Genomic DNA, 18,587 nt, shown 5'->3' with positions numbered 1-18,587 from the left:
GCCCCGAGAAATGCACTGCCGCAGTGTCTCCAGAGCCATGGACGTCTTTCCAAAAGCATCTACAGTAAAGAGAAGAGCATAGTTTGGGTTACCATTAGATTTATCTTTGATAATGAAAAATATCCACAAAAACAAATCTTCAAAAATCATTCAAAAATATGTGCCCCAGGTAAAAAGTAGCAAAAGTAGCGCACAATATAGGGAGTAGGATTCCATTTTGGATGCAAATTAGATTTATCTTTAAATTAAATTTAGAAAAATATTCACAAATTAAAAAATACTAATTCACAAACGCAGGGTTCCTACTAACTCACCACAGGGAGCTTCATGGAGGTCATCCACAAACAGGAGCAGTCCAGGCTGTTTGATCATAGTACCCATGGTTCCTAGCCGGGTCTTCTGGCAACCCATGCTCTCCAGCACGTTGCGCAGGTCAGTGGATCTCAGGCGTGGGCTGGCAGGCAGGCGGATGTGTGCCCTGTCCTGACTTAATAGAGAATGACACAGCATGGTCTTCCCTGAGCCTGCCTCTCCTACCAGCATCGCTGGCTGTTTGGCCTCCAACATCAGGTCCAGCAGGTAGGCATATTTCTCATACTGAGTGAATAAGGACAGCATGGATGTATATGAAAATAGACATTGTATTCATATCAAACTCAGGGAATGGAACCGGTTAAGGGAATAGAACCGACAACTGGAAAATAATGACATTTTTCGAGGAACAGAATCAAAACCGGGAACGAAAGTGATCTATACTGTTCTGGAACAGAAGCATTATTTTAAAAGCATGGGAACCGGTTAATTACGTTATTTTACGTTCCGGGGATTTTTTTCCTATTCACACAAAAAACACAACAAAATTCCTATGCAAAGCCTTCACTCTTATTCCAGTGTCTGCCTGCCTGCCTGCCAGATGAAAATTTTAGCCACTATGTGTGCGTGTAGGCTATCTGCCCCTCCCCTTCCGAAGCGTAGTCTACTAGCCTACTACTGACGTTACAAGCTTGATACAGAAATTAGGATGAGAGATTTTTAATTAGAGAAGAATGGATTAACTTTTTCAATGCTATTAAAGGACGCTATAGTTATCATGTTTCACAGTGGATTTATTAACTACAAAAAGGTAAGATGTGTTTTTATTTAAATTCTGGTGGCACTCTGCACACACAAGCTTGTTAGCTAGCTAGCTAGTTTTGGTCCAACGTTAAAACAACTCTCTGAAGTTCAAAGACATTAAATGTTCCTTCATAGAAGCTGGTCCTCCGTAGGCATAATTCTGTGGGCCTAATTCAGATAATGCATGTCATAACAACAAGATGCCCAGCGCTTCAAAGCAAGCCTCCTCCTCCACCCTCTCTCACTTTCTCCTCACCGGCAAAATTTAAATTGCATCTCACGCCCTATACTTGTCTGTTGAATGCATGCAAATAGCTATAGCTTTTGCCCGCTCCATTGCAAGCTGCTCTATCCGAAGTGATTAGTGAAGTAATTTAATGTCGAGTTAAATGTAAAAAAAGTAATATTTCTGAGGTTTAAAAAGGAACAGAAAGAAAGTGGAACATAATGTTCTGTTCAGAACAAAACAATTACAAAATAATTTTGGTTCCAACCCCTAGATACAATAAAATCAGTAAAACCACACATTTTGACAGTTGGAAGATTGGGGGGCTAACCTGGGGGACAGTTGTGTAGACCATCTGTGGGCTCTTGCTCCTGGAACAGTTGATGGGGTTGCTAGTGTCTCCCATCATCCCCTCACTCAGGTTAAAAAAGTGTTCAAAGACCATCCCCTCAGAGGGAACCTCCACTCTGTACCGGCTCTCAAATAGCGCCTCACGAGCTAGCAGGTCAAACTGGGGCCAGTGTCTGAAATATAGAAATCATATTTTGTATTATCAAGCCCTGTACAGTTGTGAGATTATAAGACTTGACTGAAAATAAAACAGAATAACAGTGTCTGACCTGGGATGCAGGTGTCCGCCAAAGCCCCAGATATAAGCCACTAGAAAGAGGTTCCTGGCTTGAATCTCTTGCTGAGTTGAAGGGATCAGGGCATCTGTGCATGTCGGGTGAGCTCCAACTGGGTTCATTTCTTACAGCATTAGGAGAGAGGCAACTAGCTGTTAATATGTGACAAAAATAAACTAAGAAATCATAATATGAACATGCACTGTACAGTTTATGGTTATTTGTACTCTGATCATTTATATTCATGAACATAGTATGCTGCTATTTACAACACCTCTTTTGTCTGTCATCCTTGGTGTAGCTTTTAACCCCCGTCCTTTCCCAAACTGCTCCAGGAGGGCATGTAGAATCCTAATGAATGAATTCACTTCTTGCAGTCCGTAAGTGATGCCTTTACTGAATTTACTGGATCCATCTCCCTCGCTGTGCATGACAGGTGTGAGGGCCTTGTGCCTAAGGAAAGTGAGTGTGCTGGAGAAAAGGTCCTCAGCCAAACGGTTCCACATCTTCAGGGTCCCCTGATCCAGACTGTGCTCTCTGTAGAGAGCGTCCATTTCGACCTTCCACACAGCCTTCCACAGGTCCTTCCCAGAGAGATACACCAGGTTGCAGCGGGTCACTGCAGAAGGGGCTGCATCTCCCAGGTCTGTGACCTCTGCCAATAGTTTCAGCTCCTCGTGGGATGGCCGAACCTTCTCTCCTGAGGAGAGGCACAGGAAGGGATCGTCAGGATTGCAGAGGGTGCTGAAGGAGTCCAACCAACCAGGCTGTCCCAGCGGCTCTCCATCCATCACCAGCCACTTCCCCTTCCTCGTCTGACCCCCCTTCTTCTTTTTAGAGGTGGTGGTGGTTGACAAGTCATGCCGCTCTGAGTCTCTCAGTACTTTTGTAAAAGCACCATCCCACCAGGACCCCTGCTGTTCATAGCAGCCCCCAAAGAGCTCCTCGTGGGACAAAGCATTGGGGAATAAGACCACGGTGTCAACAGAGCTCCAGTTTGAAGTAGAGGACTGGTAATCAGTTTCCATACCATCTCCTTCACAGGTGAGATCCTCATCAAATTCGGCCTCCTCTGCCCTAGCTGCCAGTCTACGCAGTGCTCCGGCCAGGGCACGGTAGCAGGTTGTCTTTCCACTCCCAGCAGGGCCAACCAGAAGAACTGCTCTGGAGAGCTTCATAGCCTGATGGAGGGTGAGTGCATTGCGCAGCACTTTGGTATCAGCATGGAACCCCGTTTGTTGCAGCTCCTCTGTAACTGCTGTCTTCAGAATGTTCTGTTCCCCTTCCTCCTCAATGTACTGTTGGAGAATAGGGTGGGAACGCGCCACTGGAAAGATCTCTTCAAATATGGTGCGGAACTGTGAGGCTTTCTTCTGCTCAAAGATAGCCGATAGTAGGACTGACAAAACACTGTAGACAACAGCCTGCTCCTCCAACACAGCTTGCATGAGGGCAGCAGACTGGTTGGCACGCTTGTAGTGGGTAGACTGGGGACATTTGTCTCCTCCCTCTGTCTCAGGGGGTTTGAGGATCCCATCCAGAGGAAGCTTAGGAGCGTCAGGTTCCTCCCTCAACACTTTCTCCATATGCACATCCAGCCGGCTGTTGCTGCGGAGATGTGTCCCAGAGGCAGCAATGACATTTCTGAGAAGAACCATCCAGGATGTCTGCTCACCACTGACAGAATCAGGGAGACAGAGAGAGTCTTTGGCCAGGCTAAAGAGGGAGATCAGCCGTCGACTTATAGACACAGCATCTGAGAAGCCCAGGGAGACTAGCATGACCTCTGTGATGATCCTGTAGTCAGGGTGGGCCAACGAAATGGGCCTGGTCGCCACTCGCAGATTCTCTGGGACCTCTGTTGTGTATCCTCGTGATGAAATGATTACACAGCCATAGCTCAGTTTGGCAAATATGTTTTTCCCAGAAAAAGACATCTGGCACTCATTAGACTTTCTGCACTCTTTCCAAATGTCGCCATGGCTGTCTCTTGGTGAAACTGTACCATCTCCGTTTGGGTAGGAGAAACTAGATAAAGGCTTGGCGTGGGTCTCAAAGCCTTTCTGCTGAGTATTTCTCTGCAGGATGGACAGGGATTGGTGAATGTCTGAAAGATGCTGCCCTAGTTGGGAAAGTGCTCCCTGGGTCATCAGGTCTACACAGTCCAGCACCAGCCAGGCCCCGGTCTGAAGGGCCCCAAACAGCATCTGCTGGACGACAGAGGGACTCGTATTGACACAACACTGTAAGGAGATGACCTGACGTCCCAGTGCTCTTCCTAACTGAACCACAGTCTTCCTCTTTCCAGACATGCAAGGTCCACTTACAAAGCCACACCTGTAGCTGGTCAGAGCCAAGAGGATACCCAGTATTGCTCTATCTGTGGAGGGGGTGTTTACTAATATCCAGTGCTCTGGGCCAAGGTATTCGTAACCATAGGGCAGCTGGGTGCCCAAGATTTCAACATAGCACAAATCATGGTGTCCCTCTTGTGTTGTTGACTCATTCTGAGTGTCTGTAATCAGATGGTACTTCATCAAACTCTGCCACTCAAAAGACGACTCGAGGTCACACTTTACCTCCATGAGCCTAGATAACTGTTGCGAGTGGTTCATGGTGAGTAACACCAGAGCATGCAGCACTGTCACCATGCGCTGGGTGGTCATTGATTTGTCAATATCACCCGTGATGCCGTCTTGTATGGCTTGGCACAAGCTCTGGAGTTTGGAAGCATTTTGTGCCTTGATGCGGGGCCACTTGACCGGAGCTGAGGCCTTGTAAGCCTTCCGAACTTCACTGCACCATAAAGCCTCTTCAGCCACTAACAGGCATTGCAGTGGGTAGTCAGAGAGTATACTCCACATAGAAGGCAAATCGTTCACTCCTTTTGCTTCTTTACCCTCTTCCTTTCTGAGGAAGCTTGATGGGCTGGTGTAGCGAAACGGATCAGGTGACGGGGAGTCCCCAACTTTCTTCTCCCATTCCGGGTCCGATTCCAACCGCTCGAACTGTTGTCGTGCCACAGCACACTGCTTCATGAGCTGCATCATGGCCTGTTGAAGCTGCAGCTCCAGGAGACATAGCCACACCAGGGGGTTGAGGTTTGGCTCCAGAGGGCAGAGGAAGGGCACGTGCTCCCTGACACTACCATACACCCCCCGTACACACATCTGGGTGTCAGAGAGATCCAAGCCACTGCTCAGATCTGTCACATCAGAGGGCATGTCAGTTTTGCTGTCCACCTCCAGCCAGCGCACCCCTCGAAAACACTTACGCACCAGAGGGAGCAGAGCAGAGGGTGTGGGGTGCAGAGAGAGGAGTTTGATCACCTCCCCATCGCTCAGGAAGCAGAGGCGAGGGAACTCCCTGCGGGGTGAGCCCAGGAGGTACAGCAGCTGGTTGGAGATACCCTCCATGGTGGACAGACCCTCTATGAGGAGAACACGGAGGCTGTGTCCATGGAAGCAGCAAGTCAACTCTGTTGTCTTCCTGAGCCGCACTATGTTCAGCACGTGGGGGTCCCTTAGTGTAGTTTGGATAATCTCCTTGAAGGTCTTATCCACAGGAAGGAACTTGTTCAACTGTGGTCAAAGACAAAGACAACATTATCATTTAGTTATCCTGCATCACCCTCCAAAACAATCTATAATTGTGGCAGTTGTGGCAGAGGCATAAGAGACCCTGAACTCACCAGTTCTGCCTTCTGAACACTGACTGTTGTCTCGTAGAACATTTTGCTAAGGAAGACCCACTTCTGCTGGTACCTTTCAAAGAAATCAAGCAGTTCCTCTACATATTGCAAGTAGAGGAACATATGGAAGTAAATCACAGTTGATAAAAAGTAGTATAAAGACGTCACAATAGGAGGACATTGTTGAAAACAGTATGGTCTTGAAAACAGTCATATTTATGTAAAGAAAGATCTATCTACCCAAGCTTTTTGATCACTATGGGTCTGGTCAAAAGTAGTGCACTTTGCCATTTTGGGGGTGTAGCCTAGTTTACATTACCCAGTTCTTGCAACAGCTGCACCCAGTGTTCCACCTCCGGCCTGAACTCAGCAACGTGAGGAGAGAGCAGCATGTTGGACAGAGTCATTACACTGTCCTGTGTCTGAGCCAGGAGTGTCTCCAGACCTACAGTAAGAAATCAATACAACTTTACTTACTACTTTTAACAGCAACAATGACAACATGTTAAACATATCTGAACCAAAGGAGATTTAAATTAGAAAATATAATATAAAAAGGTGGTCTCAGAAATTTTACTTATTATTAACACAAAAAAACACTCCTTTCTCCCCGTTCAATCTCACCAATGATGGTGAAGGTGCCACTGTCACGAGAGTGCTGTTTGGGGGTTTGGTAGTTTGAGACCAGGCCATTAGTGGGCTTCTTTCTCCGTGTGGCACCAAGCTGTGGTTTATCTTCCTGCCACACAGTAACAATGAACTTGGCCAGTCGGAACAGTGCCCCCTCCCAGCGTCTCTGAAGCTTCCTGAAGGCCTGCTCCATGTCCGCCTCTGCCTTAGCCTCCTGGCAAATCTGGCAAAGTCCCACAGAGAGAGTTAAGTTACCCTGAGTAAGACTGCATCCCAAATGGCACCCTATTCCCTATATAGTGCCCTTCTTTTGAATGTGCTAAATGGATTTTCTGTTCTCACCTTGCTGATTTTATTCTGGTGCTCTCTCAGCTTCTTGGACATCAGGTCAGCTACAGTGAGGTTCCACTCTGGTGCATAAAGTAACCCCATACCTAGAAGAGGAGACAGGAGTGTGGTATGTATCATGGACTCATGTAAATCATGTTGCAAAGATGATTGCTATTCAAATAACCAGTCATGGCTGTGTCTCAAATAGCACCAGTTTTGACCAGAGCCTTTAGGGCTTTGGTCAAAAGTAATGCGCTACACTGAATGTACACTAGAAGGTGTTGAAAGCGTTCCACAGGGATGCTGACCCATGTTGACTCAGTGAGGCTTTTCAAATTCAGGAACTCTGTTGAGCTTCTGACTTACTCTTGAAAGTTACTTTTGAAAAGTTACTCTTGAAAGTACAATTTCGACATTGGGTAGTTTATCAGTAGTTTTCCTCTTGTCATTTCAGACCTTAGAGAGCTATTGATAACTTGCCAGCAATGTCCAGTTGATCAACTAGCCCATGTCTGGTAATGTTTAGCTAGATTGTTTTGTCCATTGATTTTGTTGTAATGTTTGAGTCACTCATATCACAACTGCGAGGTCCCATGGGTCCCGAGGTGTGGATTTGTTACTACACCACACTACTACAGAAGCACTGGTCTAACCTTTGAAGATGTTCCTCCAGTGTTTGTGTTTGAGTGTGGGGCTGCTGAGTTTGGCCAGCACAGGGAGCTGCTGGTTGAAACGCTCAAGGATCTCCAGGGTCTCCTGCAGCACAGCATCTCGGGAAGGGATGGTCCTGGCCAGGGATACTGCCTGCTGCAGCCACTCATCCACCTTCTCCTGGGCTCTCGACACAACAAACTGACACCAAACATTTATATTTTTACATTTTTGTCATTTAGCAGATGCTCTTATTCAGATCTAATTACAGTCAGTGCATTCAGCTAAGTTTAGTAGGAAAAAACTAACATATCACAATTCTTGCAAGTAGACTCACATTAACATCAAATCAACAGTAGGTGAAAATATTAGTCTTTCCCATATCAGATTCAAATCAAATTTTATTGGTCACATACACGTGTTTAGCAGATGTTATTGTGGGTGTAGCGAAATGCTTGTGTTTCTAGCTCCAACAGTGCAGTAATATCAAACACAATACACAACAATACACGCAAAACTAAAGTGAAGGAATGGAATTAAGAATATATAAATATTTGGACGAGCAATGTCAGAGTGACAGAGTAAGATACAGTAGAATATAATACAGTATATGCATATGAGATGAGCAATGCAAAATATGTAAACACTATTAAAGTGACTAGTGTTCCACTATTAAAGTGGCCAGTGATTGCAAGTCTGTTATGGCAGACTGCAGGGAGAGGTGAGGGGGGTGGTAATTGAGGAGAGATATCTTGCAGGTAGCTGGCTCCATCCCCAAGCATTATATGGACTTCCTGCCCCAGCTAGGCAAGACTGGGAATCGTTAAGCCAGAGATTGCTTGGGGATAAAGGAGGAAGCAGCCTGCACAACAGGGCAGAGGAGGAGCAAACCAAGCAAGGTACGAGCCGTATAATTACACATTGTGACATGGACTGTTGGATTAGGAAGTATAATACCCAGATTACATGACCAGCCATGTTGCCATGGAGATGCTATTGAGTGACACTGACCCTACAGAAGCCCTGCCAAGACATCTGTGTGGTATGGATATAGAGGAAGTTGAATGTCCAGAAGATGATATGAACAGCCTAGTTACCATCACGCCTCGAGGGACTTGACATGATATTGACTGACTCTGACATTAACAAAATCTCTGGCTGACTGTGTGTGTGAGGAGGAAGTAGAATGTTCAGATGGAGACATCCATGTTGCTTTTGCCAACACCCAGGAAAGTCCAGAAAATGTGACATTGTGTGACAGACTTTCAAGAACCTGACAAACTGTCTGTTACAGAGATCCAGGATTGTGATAACATACATGAACTCAAGTCCTCGGGTGGTTGTTGTCCTTGATGATCTTTTTGGCCTTCCTGTGACATCGGGTGCTGTAGGTGTCCTGTAGGGCATGTAGTTTGCCCCCGGTGATGCGTTGGACAGACCGCACCACCCACTGGAGAGCCCTGCGGTTGCGGGCAGTGCAGTTGCCATTACCAGGCGGTGATACAGCCTGACAGGATGCTCTTAATTGTGCATCTGTAAAAGTTTGAGGGTTTAGTTGCCAAGCCAAATTTCTTCAGCCTCCTGAGGTTGAAGAGGCGCTGTTGCACCTTCTTCGCCACACAGTGTGGGGGGACCATTTTAGTTTGTCAGTGATGTGTACACCGAGGAACTTGAAGCTTTCCACCTTCTCCACTGCTGTCCCGTCGAAGTGGATAGGGAGGTGCTCCCTCTGCTGTTTCCTGAAGTCCACAATCATCTCCTTAGTTTTATTGACTTTGAGTGGAAGGTTATTTTCCTGGCACCACACTCCTAGGGCCCTCACCTCCTCCCTGTAGGCTGTCTCGTCATTGTTGGTAATCAAGCCTACTACTGTTTTGTCATCTGCAAACTTGATGATTGAGTTGGAGGCATGCTTGGCCAGGCAGTCATGGGTGAACAGGGAGTGCAGGAGGGGGCTGAGCAGGCACCCTTGTGGGGCCCCAGTGTTGAGGATCAGTGAAGGGAAAGTGTTGTTTCCTACCTTCACCACCTGGGGGGGCAGCCCGTCAAGAAGTCCAGGACCCAGTTGCACAGGGCGGGGTTCAGACCCAGGGCCTCAAGCTTAATGATGATCTTGGAGGGTACTATGGTGTTGAATGCTGAGTAGTCAATGAACAGCATTCTTACATAGGTATTCTTCTTGTCCAGATGGGATAGGGCAGTGTGCAGTGCGATGGCAATTGCATCATCTGTCGATCTATTGAGGTGGTAAGAAAATTGAAGTGGGTATACGGTGTTAAATAGAGGTGATATGATCCTTGACTAGTCTCTCAAAGCACTTCATGATGACAGAAGTGAGTGCTATGGGGCAATAGTAATTTAGTTCAGTTACCTTTGCTTTCTTGGGTACAGGAAAAATTGTGTCCATCTTGAAGCATGTGGGGACAGCAGACTGGGAAAGGGAGAGATTGAATATGTCCGTAAACACTCCAGCCAGCTGGTCTGTGCATGCTCTGAGGACACGGCTAGGGATGCCGTCTGGACCGGCAGCCTTGCAGGGTTAACACGATTAAATGTCTTACTCATGTCGGTCACAGAGAAGGAGAGCCCACAGTCCTTGGTAGTGGGCCATATCGGTGTTATCCTCAAAGCGGGTGAAGGTGTTTAGCTTGTCCGAAAGCAAGACATCGGTGTCTGCGACGTGGCTGGTTTTCCCTCTGTAGTCCGTGATTGTCTGTATACCCTGCAACATACATCTCATGTCTAAGCTGTTGAATTACAACTCCACTTTGTCTCTATACTGATGTTTTGCCTGTTTGATTGCCTTACAAAGGAAATAACTACACTGTTTGTATTCTGCAATATTCCCAGTCACCTTGCAATGGATAAATGCTGTGGTTCGCACTTTCAGTTTTGCGCAAATGCTATCATCTATCCACGGTTTCTGGTTCGGGTAGGTTTTAAAAGTAACAGTGGGTACAACATCTCCTATACACTTCCTGTTTAACTTAGTCACCGTATCAGTGTATTCGTCAAATGTTATTCTCTTAGGCTATCCGGAACATATCCCAGTCAGCGTGATGAAAACAATCTTGAAGCGTGGATTCCGATTGGTCAGACCAGCGTTGAATAGTCCTTAGCATGAGTACTTCCTGTTTGAGTTTCTGCCTATAGGAAGGGAGGAGCAAAATGGAGTCGTGATCAGATTTGCCGAAGGGAGGGCGGGGGAGGGCCTTGTAGGCATCCCGGAAGTTGGAGTAGCAGTAGTCGAGTGTTTTAGTAGCGCGAGTACTACAGTCAATGTGTTGATTGAACTTTGGTAGCGTTTTCCTCAAATTTGCTATGTTAAAAATCCCATGCTACAATTAAATGAGGCCCGAGGATATGTGGTTTCCATTTTGCATAAAGTCCAGTGAAGTTATTTGAGGGCCGTTGTGGTAACGGCTTGAGGGGGAATATACACAGCTGTGACTATAACCAAAGAGAATTCTCTTGGGAGGTAATATGGTCGGCATTTGATTGAGGTATTCTAGGTTGGGTGAACAAAAGGACTTGAGTTCATGTATGTTATCACAATCACACCATGAGTAGTTAATCATGAAACATACACCTCCGCCCTTCTTCTTCCCGGAGAGATATTTATTCCTGTCTGCGCGATGAACTGAGAACCCAACTGGCTGGACGGACTCATAGACAGTATATCCCGAGAGAGCCGTGTTTCCGTGAAACAGTATGTTACAATCCCTGACGTCTCTCTGGAAGGAAATCTTCGCCCTGAGCTCGTCAACTTTATTATCCAGGGACTGAACATTAGCGAGTAATATACTCGGAAGCAGTGGGTGGTGTGCGCGCCTCCTGAGTCGGACTATAAGTCCACTCCGAATACCTCTTCTCCGCCAGCTGTGTTTTGGATCAGCCTCTGGAATCAGTTCAATTGCCGTAGGGGGGTACGAACAAAGGATCCGATTCGAGAGTCGTATTCCTGGTCATAATGCTGGTAATACTGGTGAGTTACCGCCACTCTGATATGCAAAAGCTCTTCCCGGCTGTATGTAATAAGAAATAACTAAATACTGCAAAGTTGCCTAGGGGCTAGAAGCACGGCTGCCCTATCTATCGGCGCCATTTTCTAATTCAATAAGCATACTAGGTTCCTGCTGTCACTTATTATTAGTATGTTGTTAATCAACCTAGACACTATTAGAATAGAGCAACCAGACAGACACCTTGCTGAAGAGCAGCAGCCTCCACTCTTGGATCTGGGAGGTGGATACAGTCATCAGCTCCCACAGTCCTTTGCGAGCTTCCATCTTCTGCTTGGCTGCTGTTACAAAAGTCAAATCCAGAGGGTTTCCTACAGAGGGAACACAGATAAGAGAGTGAGGAAGGAGCGATGTAAACACAAGGCAGGCACCATCCTTCAGTCCCTCTCTCATTTCACCTCTGAGACTTTTACTTGTCCTGCTGAGCTCTGTCAGGCGAGCAGAGACAGCATACACCTGTCTGCACATGATCTTGAGCTTGTTAAGCATCTGAGCAGCATTCTGAGTGGGGTCCAGATATGGTCCAGAGGTGGCTTTGGTCACCATCTCGTCCAGGTCGTGGGCCAGGGAGGAAAAGGTGTTGTCCAGGGTGTCAGCCATGGAGGGAAGACGCTGGCACACTTTATCTGCTCCCTGCTTCAGGAGAGGAACAAAAATGTCCCACAGGTCCAGCATCTAAATACGGGGGGAGGGGTGGATAAACACACATTTGGAAATGCACTGCGATATCTATGTGAATAAAGCAATAAAAACAACAATATCTGTAGGTAGCTCTTCTTGTGATGACTCAAAATAGGTACAAGGAAATGATTCAGACATATCAAAAGCTATGTGTTTAAAACCTGTTCCTCCAATAACAGCTCATCTGGTGTCATCTGTCTGTAGTTGGTTCGAACGGTTTCCTGGAGAGAGTGTAGGTACTCCAGTTGATGTTGCATGTCATCAGACATTTTCGCACAGCGTTTCACCTGAGGGAAGAAATCGAATGGGGTCGATAAAATATACAGTATTGATTAAAGGAAGCAAATAATGATTAGATGACTATGCACAGCAATAACTACAGAAAGGTGCATGTGTAGGCAATACCATGCTGGCATAGTGGGTGAAATCGTTGAAATCTGTGGGTTCGACCCTAAGACCTTCCACAGCTCTCTTCAGTTCTAATATCAAGTTCTCTGAGCGCAGCTTCAGCTCCTCATTCAACAGAGTCAACACATCCTCCTCTATGGAGTTCAACAGAGGCCCTGCGTGGATAAACAAAATCACACATTCAGGATTCTTCCCAAATGGCACCCTATTCAGGGCACTAATTTGACTAGGGCCGATGTGCAGGGCCGCACAATCATAACAAGACTACAAAAGGTCCCCAGTCATACCAGTAAAACACTGTCACACACTCGTACGCACATCACACACATGTAGTAACTAAGTTGGCCCAAAGTCACGCAGCATATGCAACCAAAAAACACCAGCACACCCACAAACAACCACACCCACACACCTATCTTCTCCTGGATGTGGGAGCAGGTGACGATGAGCAGCTTGTTGGAGGTAGTGAGAGAGGGGGGCACTGTGCGCACCCTGTCAGTCCAGAAGCGCACCTTCTGAATGTGCTCCTCGTAGTGTAAGGCAGGCATGCCCCTCATGGTCTCCAGAGAAGCTGGACTCCATTGGCTGGTAAACAGATGAATGTCAACCAACCAGGAGAGTCCCTCACACAGCTGCTGGATCTCAAGCCCAGCCTCCTGTGGGTCAAGGGAGAATCAACAAACAATCCATTATTCAGAAACCAAACATGATGAAAGGATAGCGAGTGCATCGTTGTAAAGCTTTTCAGGGATCCATTCAGATGAATGGCAAAGCGTGTGAATGACCTGTGTAATCCTGGCTTGCTCTCTCTGGACCTCCTTAGCCCCAGCGTTCAGGCTGAGCTGCCATTCCAGCTGTTTACTGGACAGGGGGTAGTACTGCCCTCTCAGCCTCTGGCCCTGGACCATCAGAGGGGTCAGCTTGGGCAGCACCAACCTGGGAGCTGATAGAACACAATGAGGCTCCCGCTTGGAGGAGAAGCTGCTGACACCAGTCGGCTCACTGTCCTTCTCCCCAAAAGCTGAGAACCATGCACATACAAACACAGGCGATGAGCGTAAGAAAATGTATATCTCTGCCTGTTTTTTGTTTTTGTGCTTCAACTTCTGTTTACCATGAATTAGACATTTTTCCTGGGTAAGCCCTGGACTGTGGTACAATTGGGAAGATAAGATAATCTCCTGTCCTGTTCAGCATTACCTGTGATACAATTAGTTCCACTGGTACAGGCCAGGCTCAGGTCAGGGCTTAGCTCCTGAGCAGCACTGATGAGGGAGGTGCTGGCAGACACACTCTCCTTGGCATCAAGACAGTAACTACAAGTGTCAAATACCTACAAGAGCAAAACCACATTAGTATGCAAGACTCGCTGGGACACACAACTGGGAATTCTGTGCTGAGTTAATCACAACCTTGACCTAATTGAATGTCTGCATCCCAAATGGCACCCTATTCCCTATATAGTGCACCACTTTTGACCAGAGCCCATCCTTCAGTGTGTGGTTAATTTAATGATCTCACCTGAAGGGCAGAGTTTGCGACTGACAGCAGTGCCCCTCGCAGCACCTCCTGGAACAAGTGCATGGGTGGGAACAGAGTCGGCTGACCGTCTGCTCCGAATATCAGCTCTGCTTGGAACAGACTCCCCTGCTGTGGCTGCACTCTCTATCGAGAATCATGGAATCAAAAATATCAATACCATTACCAGCAAACCTTTCATTAACATGATGATGCATGTCCCAAATGGCACCATATTCCCTACATGGTCCACTACTTGTACTATGGGCCCTAGTCAAAGGTAGTGCACTATATATGGAAAACGGTGCCATTTGGGATGCAACCATTGTGTTATTTCATGCTCTTCTTTCTCTTCACCTTCATGACGTTGTTGAGGAAAGAAGTGACCTCTCGGTGGGTGATTGTGACGATACCCTGCACGATCATCTGATCGGCCAGAGCGGCCATATTTCCCAGCTGCTGCAGGACGTTCTCTGCCCGGCCCAGCTCCTTCCTCAGGTCCCTCAGATGAGCCAGCTGGAGGTACAGGGGCTGGCTGCGCTGGTTAAGCTGGGAGCGTTCAACACGTAACTGCAGCTCCTGGTGAGCCCCATAGCTGTCCTCCTGGACCTGGAAGAAAGTCTTTATTAATCTATATGAGATGGAAATGTGTCTTCTGCTGTACCCAACCCCTCTGATATCCACACACAAACACACATTAGAGAGAGGGATGGAGGCCAACAGGCCAAGCTCTTGGCTGTGTCAGGCCTAGCAGTCAATTTGCGTTCCTCTGTCTAAGGATAAGAATAGTAGTTACAAACCATGTTGAGGATGAGAGCACGATACTGCAAGAATATCTCAAGAAGCCTGCGGCACTCCTGGTTCTTTTTCATGAGGGCATTCTGGAAGTCCAGAAGGGTGTAGGTCTTGCAATCATCCTGTGGCAACCAGTGAACCCCTTTCAGTTCTTCAATCAGTCTGAAAACAGCAACAAAAAAGTATTTAACACTGTGTGCATTTCAACATCAATAAAAAAACAATTTCAATGTTAATCATGGACCAAAATGAACAATAAGGCCCCATGTGCATGTGACTGTAATGTTGATGTACAACACTAGTGTCTGCATCCCAAATGGCACCCTATTCCTATATAGTGCATTTATTTTGACCAGAGCCATGGGCCCTGGTCAAAAGTAGTGCACAAAATAGAGAATAGGATGTCATTTGGGATGCAGAATACCTGGAGAATTGAAAGAGAGCATCTCTGAACTGGGGTACAGCCATGAGTAGCAGGCCCTGCAGTACTTCACCCTTCCTCTGCAGAGTGATCTTACACACGCTTCTATGCCACCTGCGACACGCAACAGCAACATAAAGTTGAAAAAGAAAATAGTTTAAGTGAAGAGAGAGAATTGCAACTCGCCAAAAAAGTTACATGATACAATACATGTGGACAGTTAAGATGTGTTCCAAAGTCTGTCCCCTATGAGCCCTGGTCAAAAGTAGTGCACTGTGTAGGGAGGGAATAGGGTGCCAAATGGAATGCCATCGTAGCCTACCTGATGAATGCCTTACGAAGTAAATAGTCTCTGAAAAATGGGATATCCTGCAAGGCTCTCCACAGTATGGCCTCCCGATGCCACTCTGACAGAGAAAGGAGCCCAGCACTGCATCCATCCTGCACATGCAGCACAGAGGAGGGGGAGAAGATGAAGTGCTCAGTGCCTGCTCTATTGGGAGGGACCACACGAAGGTCATACGGTCTACAAAAAAAAAGAAAACACATCCAATGAACAAATTGTATCTGCAAAATAGTGTGAACGCTACAGAAGCCTGGCAAAGCCACTGTTATTACACTATGGCTTTGGCTATGGTGTTCACTACCTGAATGGGCCATTGTTCACAGCTTGCAAGTGGAAAAACTGAAGCTTTCCCAGATGTCTTTTCTTTGCAAAGATTTCCACCACCTCTGTGCCAGTCAGAGGCTCTCTGTACTTGGCATCTTTTCTTTCTTCTGTCTCTTTGTCTTGATCAGCCATCTTTACCTGGGACACGTCTCCATGATCTGTAAAGCTGAATCAACAATGGACACAATACTAAATGTGCTATCTGAATGTGCTTTTTATTTTTTTGAAAGACCAATGTCACATTTGAACACAATAGTGAAATGAAGCAGCAAACACACATGCTCACTGCTTAACCTACCTGTCCAGAGCAGATTCCTCAAATGACACCTGAGTAGCTTTGACAGGGATATCAGTCCCCAGCACTGAAGCAATCAGACAAGGTCCCTCCATCCACAGTGACTCCCCCATGGCCAGCTCAGGACCCACCTCTGCCACGAGGTGAGGGAGCTCCACCATGGACAGAGGAGTGGGAGCAGGGGAGAGGTTTCCAGTGCTAAGGGCTCGACCTGGCTGGGGCTCATACATGAAGGCTGGTGAGGAGGCATGGTGCTCCCGAGACTCCAGTGGTGGTAGTGAGAGAACAGAGGCCACATTGGCTGCAGGGATAGAGTCATTTTTCCTCCCTCTGTGATCCAGGGAACCATCCCTTGGCCTTGCTATGCCTCTTGCACGGGTCCTGTGTTGACTATCTCTTTTTGGAGCAGGCATAATTGTAGGTTGTTTTGTATCATTAGTTCTGCCACAAAACTCCAAGTTTTAGCGACTATTTGCTGAGATCATCTTCATATTCCTCTGTTGAGCCCAACTCTGGAAAAATAAAAACTCCCAAGGATTCCTGCCATAAATGAGGCAAAGAGCACAACCTCTCATTTAAAGGGATGACAGATTTTGCAGATAAAATATAGTTAAGGCTAGAAACTTAGTCGTGGTCTCCATTATCTTTGACAGTTGAACTTTTTGGGGGGCAAGATAAGATATTAGAGAAGATACAAAAACAGGAAATACCTCTTGACAGCTTTGCTACCTGTTAGTTAGCTAGCGTTACCGTTAGCAATGATGACTCGAATGCAAAAAAATCCCTGCGTGTAAAAGTTGATTTTATGGGGGGAAAAGTTGGAAGGTAGCTAGCAATCTAAGATACCTTGTATGTATATATAAGTGTACATTTAGATAGGAAAAGGGCTAACTAGCTTTATTAACTATCTAACTTTTCAAACGTTCTCACCTGTATCGTGAAATTGATCCACTGCAAAATATCAGCAGGTCTCGTTCCCATAGTTACATTGGACGCAACGTCAACGTTTATGGCCCATATTGTGGGATCTCGTATATTCCACAAGGGAGCGCTAGAAGATACAACATTAGTTATTGGAGAAATTTCCAGGAGTGTGACATTTTGTTTTTGTCCATACATGAATAAATGCTCATAATAGACACAGGAAAACCTGGCTCCCTGTAGAGGAAAGGCTGTGTAACCACGGCACCACAGCAGAACATGAGACAGAGCTGCATTTCCTGAGAAAAAGTAAAATATATATATAAAACAATTAGAGTGTTATTTCCACAAATTGTCAAAGACCTCTCTGATGAGAATAGGCTACCCATCCTGTTGGGGGAGGATGTAGAGAGCTGTGGGTTGGCAGCGCACGACATTGCTGCTTGCAATAAGATGAGGGACAGTGTCTGACAGACCAACCAACCTGCACATGTACTCTATGCTTATTGTTATTGTTCAATATATGGTTGACCCTTGATTATTGTTGTTACTGTTGTCCCATTGACAATATTGATTATTATTTTAATGATGTTAATATTATAAATCTCCAAAGTAAGCTTTGGCAATATGTACACTACCATTCAAAAGTTTGGTGTCCTTGTTTTTGAAAGAAAAGCACATTTTTTGTCCAGAAAAAGAACATAAAATTGATCAGAAATACAGTGTAGACAGTGTTAGTGTTGTAAATGACTATTGTAGCTGGAAAAGGCAGATTTTTTATGGAATATCTACATAGGCGTTGTGACGGCCCTGAATTTTTCTGAATGTCTCAGTGCTTCTCCTTCCAATAGGGGGCTTTCCCTTTCATTCCCAATTAAATAGTGCTTCTCCTTCCAATAGGGCGCTTCCCCTTTAATTCGCAATTAAATAGTGCTTCTCCTTCCAATAGGGCGCTTCCCCTTTAATTCCCAATTAAATAGTGCTTCTCCTTCCAATAGGGCGCTTCCCCTTTAATTCCCAATTAAATAGTGCTTCTCCTTCCAATAGGGCGCTTCCCCTTTAATTCCCAATTAAATAGTGCTTCTCCTTCCAATAGGGCGGTTCCCCTTTAATTCCCAATTAAATAGTGCTTCTCCTTCCAATAGGGCGCTTCCCCTTTAATTCCCAATTAAATAGTGCTTCTCCTTCCAATAGGGCGCTTCCCCTTTAATTCCCAATTAAATAGTGCTTCTCCTTCCAATAGGGCGCTTCCCCTTTAATTCCCAATTAAATAGCCAGCATCAGCTGCGTAAAAGTGGGGTTGTGATGGAGACGTGAATGAGGTTCAGTTCTGAAGCGGCTCTGCCGTTTGTGTTGTTGCATTTAACAGTGTGCTTTGTAGCCTAATAGCAAGTTTACCCAGGATCGGATCCACTCTTTGCGTCCGTGGACTACACCTCTCCGTTGTTCTTCGTGGCCTTTCTCCGCTGGAGATCTGACGGATTGTCTGACTGACCGACTGACTACAACCTTTTTGTGTACGGAATTTAATTTGTTTTGGTGTGATGTATACCGTGATGATTTATGTTGTAAGTGAGGACGTATTA

The sequence above is a fragment of the Salvelinus namaycush genome, chromosome 23 (genome assembly GCF_016432855.1).
Source record: "Salvelinus namaycush isolate Seneca chromosome 23, SaNama_1.0, whole genome shotgun sequence".
Classification (NCBI taxonomy): Eukaryota; Metazoa; Chordata; class Actinopteri; order Salmoniformes; family Salmonidae; genus Salvelinus; species Salvelinus namaycush.
The sequence above is the reverse complement of the archived record's forward strand: the minus strand, read 5'-3'. Positions refer to the sequence as shown.